The sequence below is a fragment of the Salmo salar genome, chromosome ssa06, assembly GCF_905237065.1.
Source record: "Salmo salar chromosome ssa06, Ssal_v3.1, whole genome shotgun sequence".
Classification (NCBI taxonomy): domain Eukaryota; kingdom Metazoa; phylum Chordata; class Actinopteri; order Salmoniformes; family Salmonidae; genus Salmo; species Salmo salar.
Window position 1 is genome coordinate 88,798,395 of NC_059447.1, and position 24,718 is coordinate 88,823,112.

The following is a 24,718-nucleotide window of genomic DNA, read 5'->3' on the forward strand; positions in this document are numbered from 1 at the left end:
CTCATTTCAAACAAGAGCCTTAGTTGGCACATTTCCCCACCTCAGTTACCTTTTCTTCTAAAGGGAGGCACAGTAACAGGGGAACGACAATTAAGGAGTTGTGCAAACCAAATTATGATCTCCCCTAGTTGAGTGGTCGGGCCGTCTGTTCAAGGCTTGACGCTTCCGCTGAGGCGCCGGACGCTATTGCTGAGGCGCCGGACGCTATTGCTGAGGCTTCTGCTGAGGCGCCGGGGCCGGACGCTTCTGCTGAGGCGCCGGGGCCTGACGCTTCTGCTGAGGCGCCGGGGCCTGACGCTTCTGCTGAGGCGCCTGGGGCCTGACGCTTCTGCTGAGGCGCCGGGGCCTGACGCTTCTGCTGAGGCGCCGGGGCCTGACGCTTCTGCTGAGGCGCCTGGGGCCTGACGCTTCTGCTGAGGCGCCTGGGGCCTGACGCTTCTGCTGAGGCGCCGGGGCCAGTACTTCACACTGCTGACGGGGCATTGTGGCCAGTAGCTTCTGCTGACGTGGCATTGTGGCCAGTAGCTTCTGCTGACGTGGCATTGTGGCCAGTAGCTTCTGCTGACGTGGCATTGTGGCCAGTAGCTTTAGCATTTGGACTAGGCACCACACTTGCTTTGGCATAGGATCCAGTTGGTTCAGGTCCAGTGTAGGCATGATGCCCATTAGAATTACCTAGAAAACAAAATAAACATTGTGGTAAAATGCCAGCCTTAAGCTATCGGAACTAGACTGATTTGAACTGAAGTAGTGTAAACCAAAACACACCTTTAAGTGTAAAACAAGTTATCCCTCCAATTAGCAGGCAGCAAATCCAAGAAACACTACAAAACATTCAGACAGTTAAACACAAGTAACCAGTGAAAACTTTAAGACAAGGTAAACCAACCAGATGACTACATTGAAAAACTAACCTCAACGAGAGTCCAAAAGTCACAGCCATTTTAGTGATCAAAACCACAACGGTATTAAGAACAAATGCCAGAGAGACACCTTGACCGAATATCCCTGTTGCTATGTCAAACAGCTGTTTTGGTTGCACCTCATAAAGGAATCCCAGACCCTTCTATCCTGGATGGCTAATTATGTACAGCTGTTAGCCAATGAACTTCATTTCAATTGGTTCAATTTCCCAATTGGATTAGGTGCTCTGGATTTCATTCAGCTGGTGTACACTGGTGTGCTGGAGGGTGGAGTTTGCACATTGATATTTTTTTTCATCTTTATTTAACCAAGTTGGCTAGGTGAGAACAAGTTCTCATTTACAACTGCGACCTGGCAAAGATAAAACAAAGCAGTGAGACACAAACAACACAGAGTTGCACATGGAATAAACAAACATGCAGTCAATAATACAATAGAGAAAAAGTCTATATACAGTGAGTGCAAATGAGGTAAGATAAATTAGGTAGACAATAAATAGGCCATAGTGGCGAAATAATTACAATTTAGCAATTAAACACTGGAGTGATAGATGTGCAAAAGATGAATGTGCAAGTAGAGATAGGTACTGGGGTGCAAAGGAGCAAAAAAATGAATAATACATTATTTTATGGGGATGAGGTAGTTGGATGGGCTATTTACAGATGGGCTATGTACAGGTGCAGTGATCTGTGAGCTGCTCTGACAGCTGGTGCTTAAAGTTATTGAGGGAGAAATGGGTCTCCAGCTTCAGTGATTTTTGCAATTCGTTCCAGTCATTGGCAGCAGAGAACTGGAAGGAAAGGCGGCCAAACGAAGAATTGGCTTTGGGGGTGACCAGTGAAATATACCTGCTGGAGCGCGTGCTACGGGTGGGTGCTGCTATGGTGACCAGTGAGCTGAGATAAGGCGGGGCTTTACCTAGCAAAGACTTATAGATGACCTGGAGCCAGTGGGTTTGGCGATGAATATGAGCGAGGGCCAGCAACAACATACAGGTCGCAGTGGTGGGAAGTATATGGGGCTTTGGTTACAAAACTGATTGCACTGTGATAGACTGCATCCAATTTGCTTAGTAGAGTGTTGGAGGCTATTTTGTAAATGACATTGCCGAAGTCAAGGATCGGCAGAAAAGTCAGTTTTACGAGGGTATGTTCGGCAGCATGAGTGAAGGATGCTTTGTTGCAAAATAGGAAGCCGATTCTAGATTTAATTTTGGATTGGAGATGCTTCATGTGAGTCTGGAAGGAGAGTTTACAGTCTAACCAGATGCCTAGGTATTTGTAGTTGTCGACATATTCTATGTCGGAACCGTCCAGAGTAGTGATACTGGACGGGCGGGCAGGTGCGGGCAGCGATCGGTTGAAGAGCATGCATTTAGTTTTACTTGCATTTAAGAGCAGTTGGAGGCCACAGAAGGAGAGTTGTATGGCATTGAAGCTCGTCTGGAGGTTAGTTAACACAGTGTCCAAAGAAGAGCCAGAAGTATACGGAATGGTGTCGTGTGCGTAGAGGTGGATCCGAGAATCACCAGCAGCAAGAGCGACATGATTGATGTATACAGAGAAAAGAGTCGGCTGGAGAATTGAACCCTGTGGCACCCCCATAGAGACTGCCAAAGGTCCGGACAACAGGCCCTCCGATTTGACACACTGAACTCTGTCTGAGAAGTAGTTGGTGAACCAGGCGAGGCAGTCATTTGAGAAACCAAGGCTATTGAGTCTGCCGACAAGAATGTGGTGATTGACAGAGTCGAAAGCCTTGGCCAGGTCGATGACAACAGCTGCCCAGTATTGTCTCTTATCGATGGTGGTTATGATATCGTTTAGGACCTTGAGCGTGGCTGATGTGCACTCATGACCAGCTCGGAAACCAGATTGCATAGCTGAGAAGGTACGGTGGGATTCGAAATGGTCGGTGATCTGTTTGTTAACCTCTTACATCTAGACGTTCCGCTAGCGGAACACCTGCTCCAATATCCAATGATGGGAGTGGCGCGAAATACAAATTCCTCTAAAATCCGAAAACTTCCATTTTTCAAACATATGACTATTTTACAGCATTTTAAAGACAAGACTTTCGTTAATCTAACCACACTGTCCGATTTCAAAAAGGCTTTACAGCGAAAGCAAAACATTAGATTATGTCAGCAGAGTACCCAGCCAGAAATAATCAGACACCCATTTTTCAAGCTAGCATATAATGTCACAAAAACCCAGAAGACAGCTAAATGCAGCACTAACCTTTGATGATCTTCATCAGATGACACACCTAGGACATTATGTTATACAATACATGCATGTTTTGTTCAATCAAGTTCATATTTATATCAAAAAACAGCTTTTTACATTAGCATGTGACGTTCAGAACTAGCATACCCCCGCAAACTTCCGGGGAATTTACTAACAATTCACTAAATTACTCACGATAAACGTTCACAAAAAGCATAACAATTATTTTAAGAATTATAGATACAGAACTCCTCTATGCACTCGATATGTCCGATTTTAAAATTGCTTTTTGGTGAAAGCACATTTTGCAATATTCTAAGTACATAGACCAGCCATCACGGGCTAGCTTTTAGACACCCGGCAAGTTTAGCCTTCACCAAAATCAGATTTACTATAAGAAAAATGTTATTACCTTTCCTGTTCTTCGTCAGAATGCACTCCCAGGACTTCTACTTCAATAACAAATGTTGGTATGGTCCAAAATAATCCATCGTTATATCCAAATAGCGGCGTTTTGTTCGTGCGTTCTAGACACTATCTGAAAGGGTAAATCAGGATCGCGCACATGGCGCATTTCGTGACAAAAAAATTCTAAATATTCCATTACCGTACTTCGAAGCATGTCAACCGCTGTTTAAAATCAATTTTTATGCAATTTATCTCGTAAAAAAGCGATAATATTACGACTGGGAATCTGCTTTTCGGTAAATAGAGGGAAAAACAGAAAGACGGGGGCGGCCAGTGCACGCGCCTAAGCCCTTTGTCCTCTGATAGACCACTTAGCAAAAGCGCTCGTGTGTTTCAGCCAGGGCTTTGAATTACGTCATTCAGCTTTTTCCCGGGCTCTGAGCGCCCATGGAAGCCGTAGGAAGTGTCACGTAATAGCAGAGATCCTTTGTAATGGATAGATATGACAAAGAAGGCAAAGAAATGGTCAGACAGGGTACTTCCTGTACAGAATCTTCTCAGGTTTTGCCCTGCCATATGAGTTCTGTTATACTCACAGACACCATTCAAAGAGTTTTAGAAACTTTAGGGTGTTTTCTATCCAAAGCCAATAATTATATGCATATTCTAGTTTCTGGGCAGGAGTAATAATAAGATTAAATCGGGTACGTTTTTTATCCAGCCGTGAAAATAGAGGTTAACATTCATCAATCCATTACAGCTCAGACACACCGGTAGGATTGTCAAATGTTTGCCTGCCGATTAGTATTTAACACCTCCAATTATTGTCGGCAGTCAATCTCTTTTATGTTTTATCTTTCAACTTGCCAGATTTAAAAATAACCTTACTGGGAAATCACACTTTGCAATAATCTGAGCACTGCGCCCAGAAAAATACGCTTTGCTATACAGAGAAACGGCCATGTTGGAGAGATCTAAAATCGAAAATACTATGTAAATAATCCATTACCTTTGATTCTCTTCATCAGATGTCACTTCCAGGAATCCCAGGTCCATAACAAATGTAGTTTTGTTCAAAAAAGCTCATCATTTATATCCAAAAAGCTCCGTGTTGTTAGCACATGATCTAAGCCAGCCGGACTTCTCGTCATGAACGAGGGGAAAAATAATATTTACGTTCGTTCAAACATGTCAAACGTTGTATAGCATGAATCATTAGTGCCTTTTTTAACCAGAACATGAATAATAGTCAAGGTGGACGAATGCATTCTCTTTTATAACGTACTGGAACAATGGTACCCAACATCAACTCGCGCGCCAGAGTCTAATCGGCCATCACCGTTCCATGGCTCTTGTTCGGTCAGATCTCACAGTAAAAGACTCAAAACACTTTGTAAAGGCTGGCGACATCTAGTGGAAGCAATAGGAAGTGCCAAAACATTCATCAACCCCTGTGTGTTTCAATGGCATAGGCTTAAAGGTAATTCAACACATCAGTATCCACTTCCTGTCAGAAAATGTCTCAGGGTTTTGCCTGCCAAATGAGTTCTGTTATACTCACAGACACCATTCAAACAGTTTTAGAAACTTTAGGGTGTTTTCTATCCATATATAATAAGTATATGCATATTCTAGTTACTGGGTAGGATTAGTAACCAGATTAAATCGGGTACGTTTTTTTTATCCAGCCGTGAAAATACTGCCCCCTAGTCCCAACAGGTTAAACAACACATCCTAGATCTGAATGAAAGAAATAATCTTAATAAATACTTTTTTCTTTACATAGTTGAATGTGCTGACAACAAAATCACACAAAAATAATCAATGGAAATCCAATTTATCAACCCATGGAGGTCTGGATTTGGAGTCACACTCAAAATTAAAGTGGAAAACCACACTACAGGCTGATCCAACTTTGATGTAATGTCCTTAAAACAAGTCAAAATGAGGCTCAGTAGTGTGTGTGGCCTCCACGTGCCTGTATGACCTCCCTACAACGCCTGGGCAGGCTCCTGATGAGGTGGCGGATGGTCTCCTGAGGGATCTCCTCCCAGACCTGGACTAAAGCATCCACCAACTCCTGGACAGTCTGTGGTGCAACGTGGCGTTGGTGGATGGAGCGAGACATGATGTCCCAGATGTGCTGAATTGGATTCAGGTCTGGGGAACGGGCGGGCCAGTCCATAGCATCAATGCCTTCCTCTTGCAGGAACTGCTGACACACTCCAGCCACATGAGGTCTAGCATTGTCTTGCATTAGGAGGAACCCAGGGCCAACCGCACCAGCATATGGTCTCACAAGGGGTCTGAGGATCTCATCTCGGTACCTAATGGCAGTCAGGCTACCTCTGGCGAGCACATGGAGGGCTGTGCGGCCCACCAAAAAAATGCCACCCCACACCATGACTGACCCACTGCCAAACCGGTCATGCTGGAGGATGTTGCAGGCAGCAGAACGTTCTCCACGGCGTCTCCAGACTCTGTCACGTCTGTCACATGCTCAGTGTGAACCTGCTTTCATCTGTGAAGAGCACAGGGCGCCAGTGGCAATTTGCCAATCTTGGTGTTCTCTGGCAAATGCCAAACGTCCTGCACGGTGTTGGGCTGTAAGCACAACCCCCACATGTGGACATCGGGCCCTCATAACACCCTCATGGAGTCTGTTTCTGACCGTTTGAGCAGACACATGCACATTTGTGGGCTGCTGGAGGTCATTTTGCAGGGCTCTGGCAGTGCTTCTCCTGCTCCTCCTTGCACAAAGGCGGAAGTAGCGGTCCTGCTGCTGGGTTGTTGCCCTCCTACGGCCTCCTCCACGTCTCCTGATGTACTGGCCTGTCTCCTGGTAGCGCCTCCATGCTCTGGACACTACGCTGACAGACACAGCAAACCTTCTTGCCACAGCTCGCATTGATGTGCCATCCTGGATGAGCTGCACTACCTGAGCCACTTGTGTGGGTTGTAGACTCCGTCTCATGCTACCACTAGAGTGAAAGCACCGCCAGCATTCAAAAGTGACCAAAACATCAGCCAGGAAGCATAGGAACTGAGAAGTGGTCTGTGGTTACCACCTGCAGAACCACTCCTTTATTGGGGGTGTCTTGCTAATTGCCTATAATTTCCACCTGTTGTCTATTCCATTTGCACAACAGCATGTGAAATTTATTGTCAATCAGTGTTGCTTCCTAAGTGAACAGTTTGATTTCACAGAAGTGTGATTGACTTGGAGTTACATTGTGTTGTTTATGTGTTCCCTTTATTTTTTTGAGCAGTGTAGTTTTAGCGGCAAATGTCTTCTGTAGACAAAGGAACATTCCTTTCCCAATACTGAAGAATTTTTGACAGTTTTACGGTGTCAAAACCGCCCCCCCCTCTTCTCTTATGTGGGTGAGATGGGTCTGATCATCGTCAGCCATTTGCCAAGCTGATATGAGGCCTTGGATCCTCAGCCTGGAGAGGCATGACACCTTTAAGCTATTTACTGGATTCAGCTTCTGAAGCCAAGTCTTTGCCGCTTTTCCATAAACTATTTACCCGTAATCAATTGTCGTCCTGATTCGAACTCTATAAATATCTTTCAACGATTGTCTGTCAGCACCCCATTCATAACCAGAGACCGAGCTCATAAGATTCAGCACCTTCTTACACTTTATTTCAACATTTATGACATGATCTTTCCATTTACAGTACCAGTCAAAAGTTTAGACGCACCGACTCATTCCAAGGTTTTTCTTTATTTATACAACTTTCTACCTTGTAGAATAATATTGAAGTCATCAAAATTATTAAATAACACATACGGAATAATTTAGTAACCAAAAAGGTTTCAAACAAATCAAAATATATTTGAGATTGTTCTAAGTAGCCACCCTTTGCCTTGGTTGGCATTCTCTCAACCAGCTTCATGAGGTAGTCACCTGGAATGCATTTCAATTAACAGGTGTGCCTTGTTAAAAGTCCATTTGTGGAATTTCTTGCCTTCTTATTACTGAGTTTGAGTCAATCATTTGTATTGTGACAAGGTAGGGGTGGCATACAGAAGATAGCCTCATTTGGTAAAAGACCAAGTCCATATTATGGCAAGAACAGCTCAAATAAGAACATGAAGGTCAGTCAATCCAGAAAATGTCAAGAACTTTCAAAGTTTCTTCAATTGTAGTCGCAAAACCATCTAGCGCTATGATGAAACTAGCGCTATGATGAAACTAGGTCTCATGAAGACGGCCACAGGAAAGGAAAACCCCAAAATACCTCTGCTGCAGAGGATAAGTTCATTAGAGATACCAGCCTCAGAAATTGCTTCCTGATTAAATGCTTCACAAAGTTCAAGTAACAGACACATCTCAGGACTGCGTGAATCAGGCCTTCATAGTTGAATTGCTTAAAAAAACTACTAAGGACACCAATAATAAGAAGAGACTTGCTTGGGCCAAGAAACACGAGCAATGGACATTAGACCGGTGGAAATCTGTCCTTTGGTTTGATGAGTCCACAGCATTCTGCAGCGATACGCCATCCCATCTGGTTTGCGCTTAGTGGGACTATCATTTGTTTTTCAACAGGACAATGACCCAAAATACACCTCCAGGCTGTGAAAGGGCTATTTGACCAAGGAGAATGATGGAGTGCTGCACTACCCGACCTCTACCCAATTGAGATGGTTTGGGATGAGTTGGACCGCAGAGTGAAGGAATAGCAGCCAACAAGTGCTCAGCATATGTGGGAACTCCTTCAAAACTGTTGGAAAAGCATTCCAGGTGAAGCTGGTTGAGAGAATGCCAAGAGTGTGCAAAGCTGTCATCAAGGCAAAGGGTGGCAACTTTCAAGAATCTCATATAAAATATATTTTGATTTGATTAACACTGTTTTGGTTACTACATGATTCCATATGTGTTATTTCATAGTGTTGATGTCTTCTATTATTCTACAATGTAGAAAACAGTAAAAATAAAGAAAAACGCTTCAATGAGTAGGTTTGACCAAACTTTTGACTGGTACTGTACACTGAAAAAATATAAACACATATAAACACATTTAGAAGGTTGTAATCTATGGATTTCATAGGACTGGGCAGGGGCACAGCCGTGGGTGGGCCTGGCCCACTTGAGAGCCAAGCCCAGCCAATCAGTGACTTTTCAATGAGTTTTCCCCACAAAAGGGCTTTATTACAGACAGAAATACCCCTTCGTTTCATCAGCTGTCCGGATGGCTGGTCTCAGACGATCCCACAGGTAAAGAAGCCGGTTGTGGATGTCCTTGGTTGGCGTGGTTACACGTGGTCTATGATTGTGAGGCCGGTTGGACGTGCTGCCAAGTTCTCTAAATCGAAGTTGGAGGCGGCTTATGGTAAAAAACTGAACATTAAATCCTCTGGCAACAGATCTTTTATTTTAGCTCATGAAACATGGGACCAACACTTTACAAGTTGCGTTTATTTTTGTTCACTACAGTTTACTCATGTCTCCCTATGAAAGTGTAGAAGTAGTACTGCAACCTGTCCAGTAGATGGCAAGGTGTAGGCCTGTTCATAGCACTCAAACTGGATTCTGTGACATGTGGATCAGATTGATGCCATCAGATTATTTTCTGAAAAAAATGTTTATAAACTCAGATCGATCTGATCATGGATAAATGATCACAGAATCCAAATCATTCAGACCCCCCCACCACCAAAAAAAAGTTTCAAAGCAGCGCCAGAGGACATGTACCTCTGTCACAAATGTAGTGCTTTAATCAAACATTTTATTAGAGTCCACACTTGCAGCTTTAGATTTAATTCCTCTATGAACAAATTGTCAGTAACTAAACGTCCCTTTTTCAGGATCCTGTCTTTCAAAGATGAATTGTAAAAATCCAAATAACTTCACAGATCTTCATTGTAAAGGGTTTAAACATTGTTTCCCATGCTTGTTCAATGAACCATAAACAATTAATGAACATGCACCTGTCGAACGGTCGTTAAGACACTAACAGCTTACTGACGGTAGGCAATTAAGGTCACAGTTATGAAAACTTAAAACACAAAAGAGGCCTTTCTACTGACTCTGAAAAACACAAAAAGAAAGATGCCCAGGGTCCCAGCTCATCTGCATGAACGTGCCTTAGGTATGCTGCAAGGAGGCATGAGGACTGCAGATGTGGCCAGGGCAATAAATTGCAATGTTCGTACTGTGAGACGCCTAAGACAGCGCTACGGGGAGACAGGATGGACAGCTGATCGTCCTCGCAGTGGCAGACCACGTGTGACAACACCTGCACAGGATCGGGACATGGGAACATCACACCTGCGGGACAGGTACAGGAAGGCAACAACTGCTCGAGTTGCACCAGGTACGCACAATTTCTCCATCAGTGCTCAGCCTGTCCACAATAGGCTGAGAGAGGCTGGACTGAAGGCAGGTCCTCATCGATGTCGCCTATGGGCACAAACTCACCGTCGCTGGACAAGACAGGACTGGCAAAAAGTGCTCTTCACTGACGAGTCGCGGTTTTGTCTCACCAGGGGTGATGGTCGGATTTGCGTTTGAGCGTTACACCGAGGCCTGTACTCTGGAGCGGGATCGATTTGGAGGTGGAGGGTCCGTCGTGTCACAGCATCATCGGACGGAGCTTGTTGTCATTGAAGGCAATCTCATCACTGTGCGTTACAGGGAGGACATCCTCCTCCCTCATGTGGTACCCTTCCTGCAGACTCATCCTGACATGACCCTCCAGCATGACAATGCCACCAGCCATACTGCTCGTTCTGTGCATGATTTCCTGCAAGACAGGAATGTCAGTGTTCTGCCATTGCCAGCGAAGAGCCCGGACCTCAATCCCATTGAGCACGTCTAGGACCTGTTGGATCGAAATGTCCGGGAACTTGCAGGTGCCTTGGTGGAAGAGTGGGGTAACATCTCACAAGAAAGAACTGGCAAATCTGGTGCAGTTCTTAATGCATCTGGTGTCCACAACACATTATTCCATTTGTTAGTCACATCTGTGGAACTTGTTCAGTTTGTCTCAGTTGTTGAATCTTATGTTCATACAAATCTTTGTATGTTAAGTTTGCTGAAAATTAACACCTGACAGTGAGAATTCCCCCCCCAGTATAGTTGCTTGAAAATCCTAAAATATCAGAACGCTAAGTGTTTTTTGAAATTGTTTGAAGCCTTGATAACAAAAAAGCAAAAGTAGTTAGTCACCAGCCAGGCTTAAGAAACAATTCATATTTACATCTCTAGATAAGCTCTCACTTTGTACAAAATTAAGTGCACCTTTTAAAATCTAAAGTTTCTGCCAGGGGGTTCTGCAAGTGCAACCTCATTGTGGTCAGGTAGAAATGGATTGTGCAGAAGACCACATTGAGAGTTGACATATTTTTACAGCTGAAAGCGATGAACGCATATACACGATTGCATCCATGTGTCTGGCCAGACCAACATTGTAGAACAGGCAAAATGAGTCAAGTTGATTTAATGTTTCTGAATAAGGCCAAGGAGAAACTTTAGCGTCCCTGGGACAGGTTAGTGACAGGCAATGGGACGATGAGGTAAACTGCACTCGCATTCTTTAGGCACCTATGGTAACAGGCAGATTACAGTAAATCAAACACCCTTCACAAAGGGACAGGTAAAGTATGAACATATGAGGGAGCTCTGACAATTTAGAGAACTTGAGCATTTGAACTACCAGAAACAAAGGTAAACATACCTGTTTACACAAGTGTTGTGATCCACATTCCCTTTTACTCCAGACCCACAGTCTGTTCCCAAACAGCAAGCACATGGCAGGCAGAAGAGAATATTATATTTTAAGGACAAGGTATATTGAAAGTCAAATTGTTTATTGAGCAGATCATGGAAGAGTAGCAGGAACACCAGGCTAAATCAAAAGCATAACCATAGAACCAAAGTGTGTCAGCAATATTGGCAAGTCAGAAGTCAATTTTAGTCCATTGTAGCGTCCACCCCTGTAAACAATTTGCATGACGCTGGACAAGTGAAGGAGATCCTCATTTCAAACAAGAGCATTAGTTGGCACATTTCTCCACCTCAGTTACCTTTTCTTCTAAAGGGAGGCACAGTAACAGGGGAACGACGATTAAGGAGTTGGGCAAACCAAATTATGATCTCCCTAGTTGAGTGGTCGGGTGGTCTGTTCAAGGCTTGACGCTTCTGGTGAGGCGCCGGGGCCGGACGCTTCTGCTGAGGCGCTATTGCTGAGGCGCCGGGGCCGGATGCTATTGCTGAGGCGCCGGGGCCGGACGCTTCTGCTGAGGCGCCGGGGCCGGACGCTTCTGCTGAGGCGCTTCTCCTGAGGCTTCTGCTGAGGCGCCGGACGCTTCTCCTGAGGCTTCTGCTGAGGCGCCGGACGCTTCTGCTGAGGCGCCGGACGCTTCTGCTGAGGCGCCGGACGCTTCTGCTGAGGCGCCGGACGCTTCTGCTGAGGCGCCGGACGCTTCTGCTGAGGCGCCGGACGCTTCTGCTGAGGCGCCGGGGCCGGACTTCACACTTGACGGGGCATTGTGGCCAGTAGATTCTGCTGACGTGGCATTGTGGCCAGTAGCTTCTGCTGACGTGGCATTGTGGCCAGTAGCTTCTGCTGACGTGGCATTGTGGCCAGTAGCTTCTGCTGACGTGGCATTGTGGCCAGTAGCTTCTGCTGACGTGGCATTGTGGCCAGTAGCTTCTGCTGACGTGGCATTGTGGCCAGTAGCTTCTGCTGACGTGGCATTGTGGCCAGTAGCTTCTGCTGACGTGGCATTGTGGCCAGTAGCTTCTGCTGACGTGGCATTGTGGCCAGTAGCTTCTGCTGACGTGGCATTGTGGCCAGTAGCTTTAGCATTTGGACTAGGCACCACACTTGCTTTGGCATAGGATCCAGTTGGTTCAGGTCCAGTGTAGGCATGATGCCCATTAGAATTACCTAGAAAACAAAATAAACATTGTGGTAAAATGCCAGCCTTAAGCTATCGGAACTAGACTGATTTGAACTGAAGTAGTGTAAACCAAAACACACCTTTAAGTGTAAAACAAGTTATCCCTCCAATTAGCAGACAGCAAATCCAAGAAACACTACAAAACATTCAGACAGTTAAACACAAGTAACCAGTGAAACTTTAAGACAAGGTAAACCAACCAGATGACTACATTGAAAAACTAACCTCAACGAGAGTCCAAAAGTCACAGCCATTTTAGTGATCAAAACCACAACGGTATTAAGAACAAATGCTAGAGAGACACCTTGACAGAATATCCCTGTTGCTATGTCAAACAGCTGTTTTGGTTGCACCTCATAAAGGAATCCCAGACCCTTCTATCCTGGATGGCTAATTATGTTCAGCTGTTAGCCAATGAACTTCATTTCAATTGGTTCAATTTCCCAATTGGATTAGGTGCTCTGGATTTCATTCAGCTGGTGTACACTGGTGTGCTGGAGGGTGGAGTTTGCACATTGATATTTTTTTTTCATCTTTATTTAACCAAGTAGGCTAGGTGAGAACAAGTTCTCATTTACAACTGTGACCTGGCAAAGATAAAACAAAGCAGTGAGACACAAACAACAGAGTTACACATGGAATAAACAAACATGCAGTCAATAATACAATAGAGTAAAAGTCTATATAAAGTGAGTGCAAATGAGGTAAGATAAATGAGGTAGACAATAAATAGGCCATAGTGGCGAAATAATTACAATTTAGCAATTAAACACTGGAGTGATAGATGTGCAAAAGATGAATGTGCAAGTAGAGATAGGTACTGGGGTGCAAAGGAGCAAAAAAATGAATAATACATTATTTTATGGGGATGAGGTAGTTGGATGGGCTATTTACAGATGGGCTATGTACAGGTGCAGTGATCTGTGAGCTGCTCTGACAGCTGGTGCTTAAAGTTATTGAGGGAGAAATGGGTCTCCAGCTTCAGTGATTTTTGCAATTCGTTCCAGTCATTGGCAGCTGAGAACTGGAAGGAAAGGCGGCCAAACGAAGAATTGGCTTTGGGGGTGACCAGTGAAATATACCTGCTGGAGCGCGTGCTACGGGTGGGTGCTGCTATGGTGACCAGTGAGCTGAGATAAGGCGGGGCTTTACCTAGCAAAGACTTATAGATGACCTGGAGCCAGTGGGTTTGGCGATGAATATGTAGCGAGGGCCAGCCAACGAGAGCATACAGGTCGCAGTGGTGGGAAGTATATGGGGCTTTGGTGACAAAACTGACTGCACTGTGATAGACTGCATCCAATTTGCTTAGTAGAGTGTTGGAGGCTATTTTGTAAATGACATCGCCGAAGTCAAGGATCGGCAGAAAAGTCATTTTTACGAGGGTATGTTCGGCAGCATGAGTGAAGGATGCTTTGTTGCAAAATAGGAAGCCGATTCTAGATTTAATTTTAGATTGGAGATGCTTCATGTGAGTCTGGAAGGAGAGTTTACAGTCTAACCAGATGCCTAGGTATTTGTAGTTGTCGACATATTCTATGTCGGAACCGTCCAGAGTAGTGATACTGGACGGGCGGGCAGGTGCGGGCAGCGATCGGTTGAAGAGCATGCATTTAGTTTTACTTGCATTTAAGAGCAGTTGGAGGCCACAGAAGGAGAGTTGTATGGCATTGAAGATCGTCTGGAGGTTAGTTAACACAGTGTCCAAAGAAGAGCCAGAAGTATACGGAATGGTGTCGTGTGCGTAGAGGTGGATCCGAGAATCACCAGCAGCAAGAGCGACATGATTGATGTATACAGAGAAAAGAGTCGGCTGGAGAATTGAACCCTGTGGCACCCCCATAGAGACTGCCAAAGGTCCGGACAACAGGCCCTCCGATTTGACACACTGAACTCTGTCTGAGAAGTAGTTGGTGAACCAGGCGAGGCAGTCATTTGAGAAACCAAGGCTATTGAGTCTGCCGACAAGAATGTGGTGATTGACAGAGTCGAAAGCCTTGGCCAGGTCGATGAATACTGCTGCCCAGTATTGTCTCTTATCGATGGTGGTTATGATATCGTTTAGGACCTTGAGCGTGGCTGAGGTGCACTCATGACCAGCTCAGAAACCAGATTGCATAGCAGAGAAGGTACGGTGGGATTCGAAATGGTCGGTGATCTGTTTGTTAACTTGGCTTTCGAAGACCTTAGAAAGGCAGGGTAGGATAGATATAGGTCTGTAGCAGTTTGGGTCTAGAGTGTCTCCCCCTGTGAACAGGGGTATGACTGCGGCAGCTTTCCAATCTTTGGGGAACTCAGACGCTACGAAAGAGAGGTTGAACAGGTCTGGAGTTAACCACGGGATATATCTGTTCCTGGTTCAACATTTTTTGAATGGGGCATGCTTATTTGAGATTGTGAGGAAAGCACTTTTAAAGAATAACCAGGCATCTTCTACTGACGGAATGAGGTCAATATCCTTCCAGGATACCCGGGCCAGGTAGATTAGAAAGGCCTGCTCGCTGAAGTGTTTTAGGGAGCGTTTGACAGTGATGAGGGGTGGTCGTTTGACCGCAGACCCATTACGGACGCAATGAATGAGGCAGTGATCGCTGAGATCCTGGTTGAAGACAGCAGAGGTGTATTTGGAGGGAAGGTTGGTTAGGATGATATCTATGAGGGTGCCTGTGTTTAAAGAATTTGGGGTTGTACCTGGTAGGTTCATTGATAATTTGGGTGAGATTGAGGGCATCAAGCTTAGATTGTAGGATGGCCGGTGTGTTAATCATGTCCCAGTTTAGGTCACCTAACAGCACGAGCTCTGAAGATAGATGGGGGCAATCAATTCACATATGGTGTCCAGCGCACAGCTGGGGGCAGTAGGTGGTCTATAGCAAGCGGCAATGGTTAGAGACTTGTTTCTGGAAAGGTGGATTTTTAAAAGTAGAAACTCAAATTGTTTGGGCACAGGCCTGGATAGTAAGACAGAACTCTGCATCACATCATGGACCAATCCGACAGGTTTTAAAAGGGTGAACTCTACCCACCCATTCTGGATTGAGCCAATTGTTTTTCAACAAGAGTCAACCGTTGACGTATGGTGAACAACAGAGATGATTGTATGACAAAAGAAACACCAAATTCAGTTCAACATTTTACAGAAAAACAGTCCGTTTAACATTCATCAATCCGTTACAGCTCAGACACACCGGTAGGATTGTCAAATGTTTGCCTGCCGATTAGTATTTAACACCTCCAATTATTGTCGGCAGTCAATCTCTTTTATGTTCACACAGAAAAGATTGTGAAGTCGATCAACCACTCAGCCTTGTTAAAATATTCCAAACCAGAAGCTTGCATTTGTTGGCAATGCATGTCCGTGTGTGTTGCTTTATGTTCTAGTCAATGTTAGCTAGCTGTGCTGGTGTTGTAGAAAGACCTTGTTGATACTAGTCAGATGCCCACAGCTAGATAACTAGCTAGCAAGATGACAAAGAAACAATTGTATCCACTCTCCATAATTGCATACAGCCAAAATATACATTTTTTTAGCTACCTGGCTAAAGTTAGCTAAATGGTTACCATGATTGGCTCGCTAGCTAGCTGTTGTGCTAGCATTATGCTGCACTCACCACACCATTCGTTTCATATGAAGTGTGTGTGACTGCCTTGCTCAGTAGCTAACTAATAATCTAGTGTACATTATCAAACCTAACAAAAAATCCTTCTTCAAACACAAAACTCTTCGCTAGACATAAAATATATAAAGACTTGATATAGAAAAAAAAGTTGTATTATGCAGCATTATTGTTTTACAGTGCCTTGCGAAAGTATTCGGCCCCCTTGAACTTTTCGACCTTTTGCCACATTTCAGGCTTCAAACATAAAGATATAAAACTGTAATTTTTTGTGAAGAATCAACAACAAGTGGGACACAATTATGAAGTGGAACGAAATTTATTGGATATTTCAAACTTTTTTAACAAATAAAAAACTGAAAAATTGTCCGTACAAAATTATTCAGCCCCTTTACTTTCAGTGCAGCAAACTCTCTCCAGAAGTTCAGTGAGGATCTCTGAATGATCCAATGTTGACCTAAATGACTAATGATGATAAATAGAATCCACCTGTGTGTAATCAAGTCTCCGTATAAATGCACCTGCTCTGTGATAGTCTCAGAGGTCCGTTTAAAGCGCAGAGAGCATCATGAAGAACAAGGAACACACCAGGCAGGTCCGAGATACTGTTGTGGAGAAGTTTAAAGCCGGATTTGGATACAAAAAGATTTCCCAAGCTTTAAACATCCCAAGGAGCACTGTGCAAGCGATAATATTGAAATGGGAGGAGTATCAGACCACTGCAAATCTACGAAGACCCGGCCGTCCCTCTAAACTTTCAGCTCATACAAGGAGAAGACTGATCAGAGATGCAACCAAGAGGCCCATGATCACTCTGGATGAACTGCAGAGATCTACAGCTGAGGTGGGAGACTCTGTCCATAGGACAACAATCAGTCGTATACTGCACAAATCTGGCCTTTATGGAAGAGTGGCAAGAAGAAAGCCATTTCTTAAAGATATCCATAAAATGTGTCGTTTAAAGTTTGCCACTAGCCACCTGGGAGACACACCAAACATGTGGAAGAAGGTGCTCTGGTCAGATGAAACCAAAATCGAACATTTCGGCAACAATGCAAAACGTTATGTTTGGCGTAAAAGCAACACAGCTCATCACCCTGAACACACCATCCCCACTGTCAAACATGGTGGTGGCAGCATCATGGTTTGGGCCTGCTTTTCTTCAGCAGGGGCAGGGAAGATGGTTAAAATTGATGGGAAGATGGATGGAGCCAAATACAGGACCATTCTGGAAGAAAACCTGATGGAGTCTGCAAAAGACCTGAGACTGGGACGGAGATTTGTCTTCCAACAAGACAATGATCCAAAACATAAAGCAAAATCTACAATGGAATGGTTGACAAATAAACATATCCAGGTGTTAGAATGGCCAAGTCAAAGTCCATACCTGAATCCAATCGAGAATCTGTGGAAAGAACTGAAAACTGCTGTTCACAAACGCTCTCCATCCAACCTCACTGAGCTCGAGCTGTTTTGCAAGGAGGAATGGGCAAAAATGTCAGTCTCTCGATGTGCAAAACTGATAGAGACATACCCCAAGCGACTTACAGCTGTAATCGCAGCAAAAGGTGGCGCTACAAAGTATTAACTTAAGGGGGCTGAATAATTGTGCACGCCCAATTTTCCAGTTTTTTATTTGTTAAAAAAGTTAGAAATATCCAATAAATTTCGTTCCACTTCATGATTGTGTCCCACTTGGTGTTGATTCTTCACAAAAAATTACAGTTTTATATCTTTATGTTTAAAGGCTGAAATGTGGCAAAAGGTCGAAAAGTTCAAGGGGGCCGAATACTTTCGCAAGGCACTGTAGGTACAACAATTCTGATGAAAATTGCCTTCTTTTTTCCTTTTTCTTGTCGCTTCCCCATATGGAGGTTCCTGCTCTCTGATTGGCTCAAAGTCAAGTTGTCAGCCAAAGTTAGGTTCATCCACACACAGCAAGTATGTCTTCTGTTCTAGCATGATAAGGAACGGCCTCCTACCGTGATAAGTACCAATCCGCACTCTGTCGACAGTCAGACAATGAATGCTAGACATTAAAAGAAAGTTGATTTGAACAACTAGAGAGCACATATGAGTTTATAAAATATTTCCCTCAACATTTCTATGGTAGTATTTTGGCTTGGCTACCTTGAAGCAAGGTAAGACATGCCTCATAATATGAAGAACAAAGGTCCAGGTTTCAAACAATTAAGGAACGAATAAAATATAGAGATGGTAATGATAGACCTAACTGTCTTCTGGTAGATGGAAAGGCTTTCCCTAAAACCTTCTCTATTAAATGTTGACCAGCTACAAAGCTACAAAGTAGCCTATACCTACCTGTCAGAATGATATCATGACTACTTGCATCAATCCAGTGGCCTTTTGTTCGGCAAACTCCATCTCATGTCTTCTACAGAAACACAGCTAACCCAACAACAGTGCTAGGTGCCTGTATTACAGAAACACTGCTAACGCAACAACAGTGCTAGCTGCCTGTACTACAGAAACACAGCTAACCCAAAAACAGTGCTAGGTGCCTGTTCTTCAGAAACACAGCTAACCCAACAACAGTGCTCGGTGACAGTACTACAGAAACACAGCTAACCCAACAACAGTGCTAGGTACCTGTACTAAAGAAACACAGCTAACCCAACAACAGTGCTAGGTGCCTGTTCTTCAGAAACACAGCTAACCCAACAACAGTGCTCGGTGCCTGTACTACAGAAACACAGCTAACCCAACAACAGTGCTCGGTACCTGTACTAAAGAAACACAGCTAACCCAACAACAGTGCTAGGTGCCTGTACTAAAGAAACACAGCTAACCCAACAACAGTGCTAGGTACCTGTACTAAAGAAACACAGCTAACCCAACAACAGTACTAGCTGCCTGTACTACAGAAACACAGCTAACCCAACAACAGTGCTAGGTACCTGTACTAAAGAAACACAGCTAACCCAACAACAGTGCTAGCTGCCTGTACTACAGAAACACAGCAAACCCAACAACAGTACTCTGTGCCTGCTCACTTGAATTAATGGATAACTACACAAAAGAACAAATCTAAATTTCATAGGATTTTCCCAGACCTTAAAGGTGGTCTCCTGATTTTCTTTTTACTTTTTTGTGTACATCCAATGTTATTGTTTTTATATTAACAAAGGTTGATTTTGAAAGCAAAAACACGAAAATAAAAAAAATGTCAATAGTAGGCCTACCAACAGCCTACTTGCACAGTATAGAATGCTCACCCACTCTACCCATTGTGAGTGAAAATGCGCTTTGGTGATACAATTTTACTTTTAAATACATTTTTACCAAGACAGATATGAGTCTTCATGTTCTAAATCGTTCAGTGGGGTGTTTCTTTAGCATATCATTATACACAAAAAGTCAGATTTCATCACCTTCTGTTGACAGAGCCACGCAGCTTTCTCTAATCATTTTTGTTTTGTTTTACACGTTGTGGTGATTGTCTTCAAAGTTGCTTCCGTGGGTCTCAAAAAGCAAAATGAACATGACAAGACCTGAATTAAATGTAAAAGGCCTTGAAAATAAAAAAGCTTGTGGTACGCTCAGTGCTCCATTGACATTTCACAGAGATACCCTTGTTTTTGTGACAAATATTTTTAAAAGAACAGTAATTTTGCATTAATATGAACAGCATATATTAAAATATTTACATGTCATTAAATCGATATCCATCTTGCCTCTATACTGTTTTATGTCCTCTGGATTCTAGAAGAAAGATGACGAGTTCAACAGTAGCCTTAATTCTGACACGGTATCCAGTTTAGCTGACACCATGACATAGACAAGAGTTTCAGTAGTAGAGGTAATATTTCATTGTGGATATAAACATAGGTGTAATACATTTAATTGCTATTAATGATTAAGTACTTATTTCTTTCCCCCATTTTTCATGATATCCAATTGGTAGTTATAGGCTACAACTCCCTTATGGACTCAGGAGAGGCAAAGGTCGAGAGCCATGCATCCTCCGAAACACGACCCCGCCAAGCCACACTGCTTTTTGACACCCGCCCGCTTAAGCCAGCCCACCAATGTGTTGGAGGAAATACTGTTCAACTGACAACTGAAGACTGCAGGCGCCCGGCCCACCACGAGGTGTCACTACAGTTCAATGAGCCAATTAAAGCTTGGCCATCCTACAAGGGTAAAACCTCAAATATTTCTTAACTTCTCCAGACACCACTACACACTGTGTACAGTAATCTGCAGCACTCAGTCATGTTGTCAGAGGTACATCCTCCAGAAACATACATCTGTTTTCCATGTTTCAAGTTTTGTTAGTCGTATGTACAGAATACACATGGTATACACCATCCAACAAAAACATAGTGTGCAAAGCTGTCATCAAGGCAAAGGGTGGCCACTTTGAACAATCTCAAATATAAAATAGATTTTGATTTAACACTTTTTTTGTTTACTACATGATTATGTGACTACGAAATGTGTTTTTTCATAGTTTTGATGTCTTCACTATTATTCTACAGTGTAGAAAATAGTCAAAATTACGAAAAACCCTTGAATTAGTAGGTGTTCTAAAACTTTTGACCGGTAGTGTATGTTTGGGTGCACCCCTGCCCAGTCATGTGGAATCCATAGATTACAGCCAAATTAATTTATTTCAATTTACTGATTTCCTTATATGAACTGTAACTCAGTAAAATTGTTGAAATTGTTGCATGTTGCATTTATTTGGACACACCTACTCATTCAAGGGTTTTTCTTTATTTTCACTATTTTCTACATTGTAGAATAATAGTGAAGACATCAAAACATTGAAATAACACATATGGAATCATGTAGTAACCAAAAAAGGCCTTGAAAATAAAAAGCTTGTGGTACGCTCAGTGCTCCATTGACATTTCACAGAGATACGCTTGTTTTTGTGACAAATATTTTTAAAAGAACAGTAATTTTGCATTAATATGAAAAGCATATATTAAAATATTTACATGTCGTTAAATCGATATCCATCTTGCCTCTATACTGTTTTATGTCCTCTGGATTCTAGAAGAAAGATGACGAGTTCAACAGTAGCCTTAATTCTGACACGGCATCCAGTTTAGCTGACACGATGACATAGACAAGAGTTTCAGTAGTAGCGGTAATATTTAATTGTGGATATAAACATAGTTGTAATATATTTAATTGCTATTAATGATTAAGACACATGCGTCCTCTGAAACACGACCCCGCCAAGCCGCGCTACTTTCTTGACACCTGCCCTCTTAACCCGGAAGCCAGCTGCACCAATGTGTTGGATGAAACACAGTTAAACTGAAGACTGAAGTCAGCCTGCAGGTGCCCGGCCAACCACAAGGAGTCGCTAGAGCGCAATGAGCCAAGTAAAGACATAGATCAATGTAATTGTCAACCAGTTTCACTGACTTCTGAACCAATATTTCCTTTTCTCTACCAAAGTTAGATCAACAACAGGATCTGGGAGTAACCATGGAGGAACATCCCCTATGACCACAGACGGGTCAACCTCCGACGTCCCTCAAACCACTCACATCAGCAAGCTTTCCAACAGTCCAACCAAAACCACTACCTTGTCTACTAGTATATTCCCAACATTCATCTAGAACAGTAGCAGTGGTATGCTAAACCTCACAGCCTTTCAACCCAATAAGCTACTGACAATTTTTTGTATATCCAAAGGCATCTCACCTGCCTCCACTAGTAGACACATACAGATGTTGATTTAAATGCACCAATACATATCCTTTGTCGTGACGTGACTTTCATTAATGTGATGACTGTTATTTATTTAATCCACTAACTATGTTTAATTGTTAACCCGTTTAAATGAACTAATTAGGAATTTGGGGCAAAACGGAAGAAGTTGTTTAACAAGTTACCATCTCCCAAATTAAATTCTTGAAGAAATTATTTTTCGACAACAGTTATTGCTGCTTATTAATCATTGCCTCAAATCAGTCTCATTCTGAGCAGTCGTAACCTTCTTGGATCTGCAAGAACCCCAGCTTTACTGATTATTCAGTACTACACATTGATTTAATTATTTATTTTCTAACTAACTAAATAATGACACAGACTACACATACACACTTACATGAGACAAAAGTCCCTAGTGGACTGACAAGATATGACGTCTTATTACACAGAGATAGAGAAGGGGGTTGAGAAAACACAGAGAGAAAAAGGGAATTAATCGTGGATACATTCTATAACTATTCCCACAATAATCATATACCTTGCACATGAACCACCGCCCGTTTGGGGTAAGAAAATAACGACTGTATTTACGTGTTGAATGCTTTCGTTAGTCGTCTATCTCGGTCAGAACCAAGCCCTCTCGGAAGGTTGTTTCGGCGGGCTCTCACGTGGTTGAAAGGCTCTGATTGTCCACCAGAGGTCACAACGTCCTTCTTCTTAGTTGTCTGTGTTTGTAGTGGAGTGTTTTCACAGCAGATATTCAGACGCACCAATGATTATCTGAGATGGGATTTTATCCTTCCCACCTTGTGTCTTTAGTCTGAGTTTGAAGCACTTTACACGCACAGCTGCAGGCTGGCAATGTTCAGGTCTAGTCTGGGCGTTATCTTCTTCACCTCGGGTTCAGGTTAAGTTGTAACCATTTTCAACATGAAGCTAACGCTCCACGCTTTTCTGGTCTGGTATGTTAATTCTTAGCGTGTCCTTTTAGGCACTCTGGCCAAAGGGGGTGTTCCGGCATGCTGACACGTACTCTGAACTCACTTGGGGCGTGGCTAGTCACTGTGCATAGTTCATATGAAGAACAATTATCTCATTAGGAACTACAATCTCATTCCTATTCTTAACAAAGAAAGAAATATAGATATATTGTTCCAGTGTTTACTTTTTGGACGTTATAGTTTTAGCGGCAAAGGTCTTCTGTAGACAAAGGAACATTCCTTTCCCAATACTGAAGAATTTTTGACAGAGTTTTAAGGTGTCAACCCCCCCCCTCTTCTCTTATGTGGGTGAGATGGGTCTGGTCATCGTCAGCCATTTGCCAAGCTGATATGAGGCCTTGGATCCTCAGCCTGGAGAGGCATGACACCTTTAAGCTATTTACTGGATTCAGCTTCTGAAGCCAAGTCTTTGCCGCTTTTCCATAAACTATTTACCCGTAATCAATTGTCGTCCTGATTCGAACTCTATAAATATCTTTCAACGATTGTCTGTCAGCACCCCATTCATAACCAGAGACCGAGCTCATAAGATTCAGCACCTTCTTACACTTTATTTCAACATTTATGACATGATCTTTCCATTTACAGTACCAGTCAAAAGTTTAGACGCACCGACTCATTCCAAGGTTTTTCTTTATTTATACAACGTTCTACCTTGTAGAATAATATTGAAGTCATCAAAATTATTAAATAACACATACGGAATAATTTAGTAACCAAAAAGGTTTCAAACAAATCTAAATATATTTGAGATTGTTCTAAGTAGCCACCCTTTGCCTTGGTTGGCATTCTCTCAACCAGCTTCATGAGGTAGTCACCTGGAATGCATTTCAATTAACAGGTGTGCCTTGTTAAAAGTCCATTTGTGGAATTTCTTTCCTTCTTATTACTGAGTTTGAGTCAATCATTTGTATTGTGACAAGGTAGGGGTGGCATACAGAAGATAGCCTCATTTGGTAAAAGACCAAGTCCATATTATGGCAAGAACAGCTCAAATAAGAACATGAAGGTCAGTCAATCCAGAAAATGTCAAGAACTTTCAAAGTTTCTTCAATTGCAGTCGCAAAACCATCTAGCGCTATGATGAAACTAGCGCTATGATGAAACTAGGTCTCATGAAGACGGCCACAGGAAAGGAAAACCCCAAAATACCTCTGCTGCAGAGGATAAGTTCATTAGAGATACCAGCCTCAGAAATTGCTTCCTGATTAAATGCTTCATAAAGTTCAAGTAACAGACACATCTCAGACTGCGTGAATCAGGCCTTCATAGTTGAATTTCTTTAAAAAAACTACTAAGGACACCAATAATAAGAAGAGACTTGCTTGGGCCAAGAAACACGAGCAATGGACATTAGACCGGTGGAAATCTGTCCTTTGGTTTGATGAGTCCACAGCATTCGGCAGCGATACGGCATCCCATCTGGTTTGCGCTTAGTGGGACTATCATTTGTTTTTCAACAGGACAATGACCCAAAATACACCTCCAGGCTGTGAAAGGGCTATTTGACCAAGGAGAATGATGGAGTGCTGCACTACCCGACCTCTACCCAATTGAGATGGTTTGGGATGAGTTGGACCGCAGAGTGAAGGAATAGCAGCCAACAAGTGCTCAGCATATGAGGGAACTCCTTCAAAACTGTTGGAAAAGCATTCCAGGTGAAGCTGGTTGAGAGAATGCCAAGAGTGTGCAAAGCTGTCATCAAGGCAAAGGGTGGCAACTTTCAAGAATCTCATATAAAATATATTTTGATTTGATTAACACTGTTTTGGTTACTACATGATTCCATATGTGTTATTTCATAGTGTTGATGTCTTCTATTATTCTACAATGTAGAAAACAGTAAAAATAAAGAAAAACGCTTCAATGAGTAGGTTTGACCAAACTTTTGACTGGTACTGTACACTGAAAAAATATAAACACATATAA

At 43.0% G+C, this 24,718-nt stretch overlaps 2 long non-coding RNA genes across 2 annotated transcripts; both read right to left on the minus strand.

The window, feature by feature from the left end:
* Positions 1-510: 510 nt before the first annotated feature.
* On the minus strand, positions 511-1,021 carry LOC123743509 (uncharacterized). Its single transcript, XR_006770356.1, has 3 exons — positions 915-1,021; positions 769-824; positions 511-675 (listed from the first exon to the last, which is right to left on the minus strand). It is a non-coding gene; the product is annotated as an uncharacterized lncRNA (long non-coding RNA).
* An 11,278-nt stretch (positions 1,022-12,299) lies between these two features.
* On the minus strand, positions 12,300-12,824 carry LOC106597537 (uncharacterized). The gene is made up of 3 exons (XR_006770355.1): positions 12,703-12,824; positions 12,558-12,613; positions 12,300-12,464 (listed from the first exon to the last, which is right to left on the minus strand). It is a non-coding gene; the product is annotated as an uncharacterized lncRNA (long non-coding RNA).
* Positions 12,825-24,718: the final 11,894 nt, after the last annotated feature.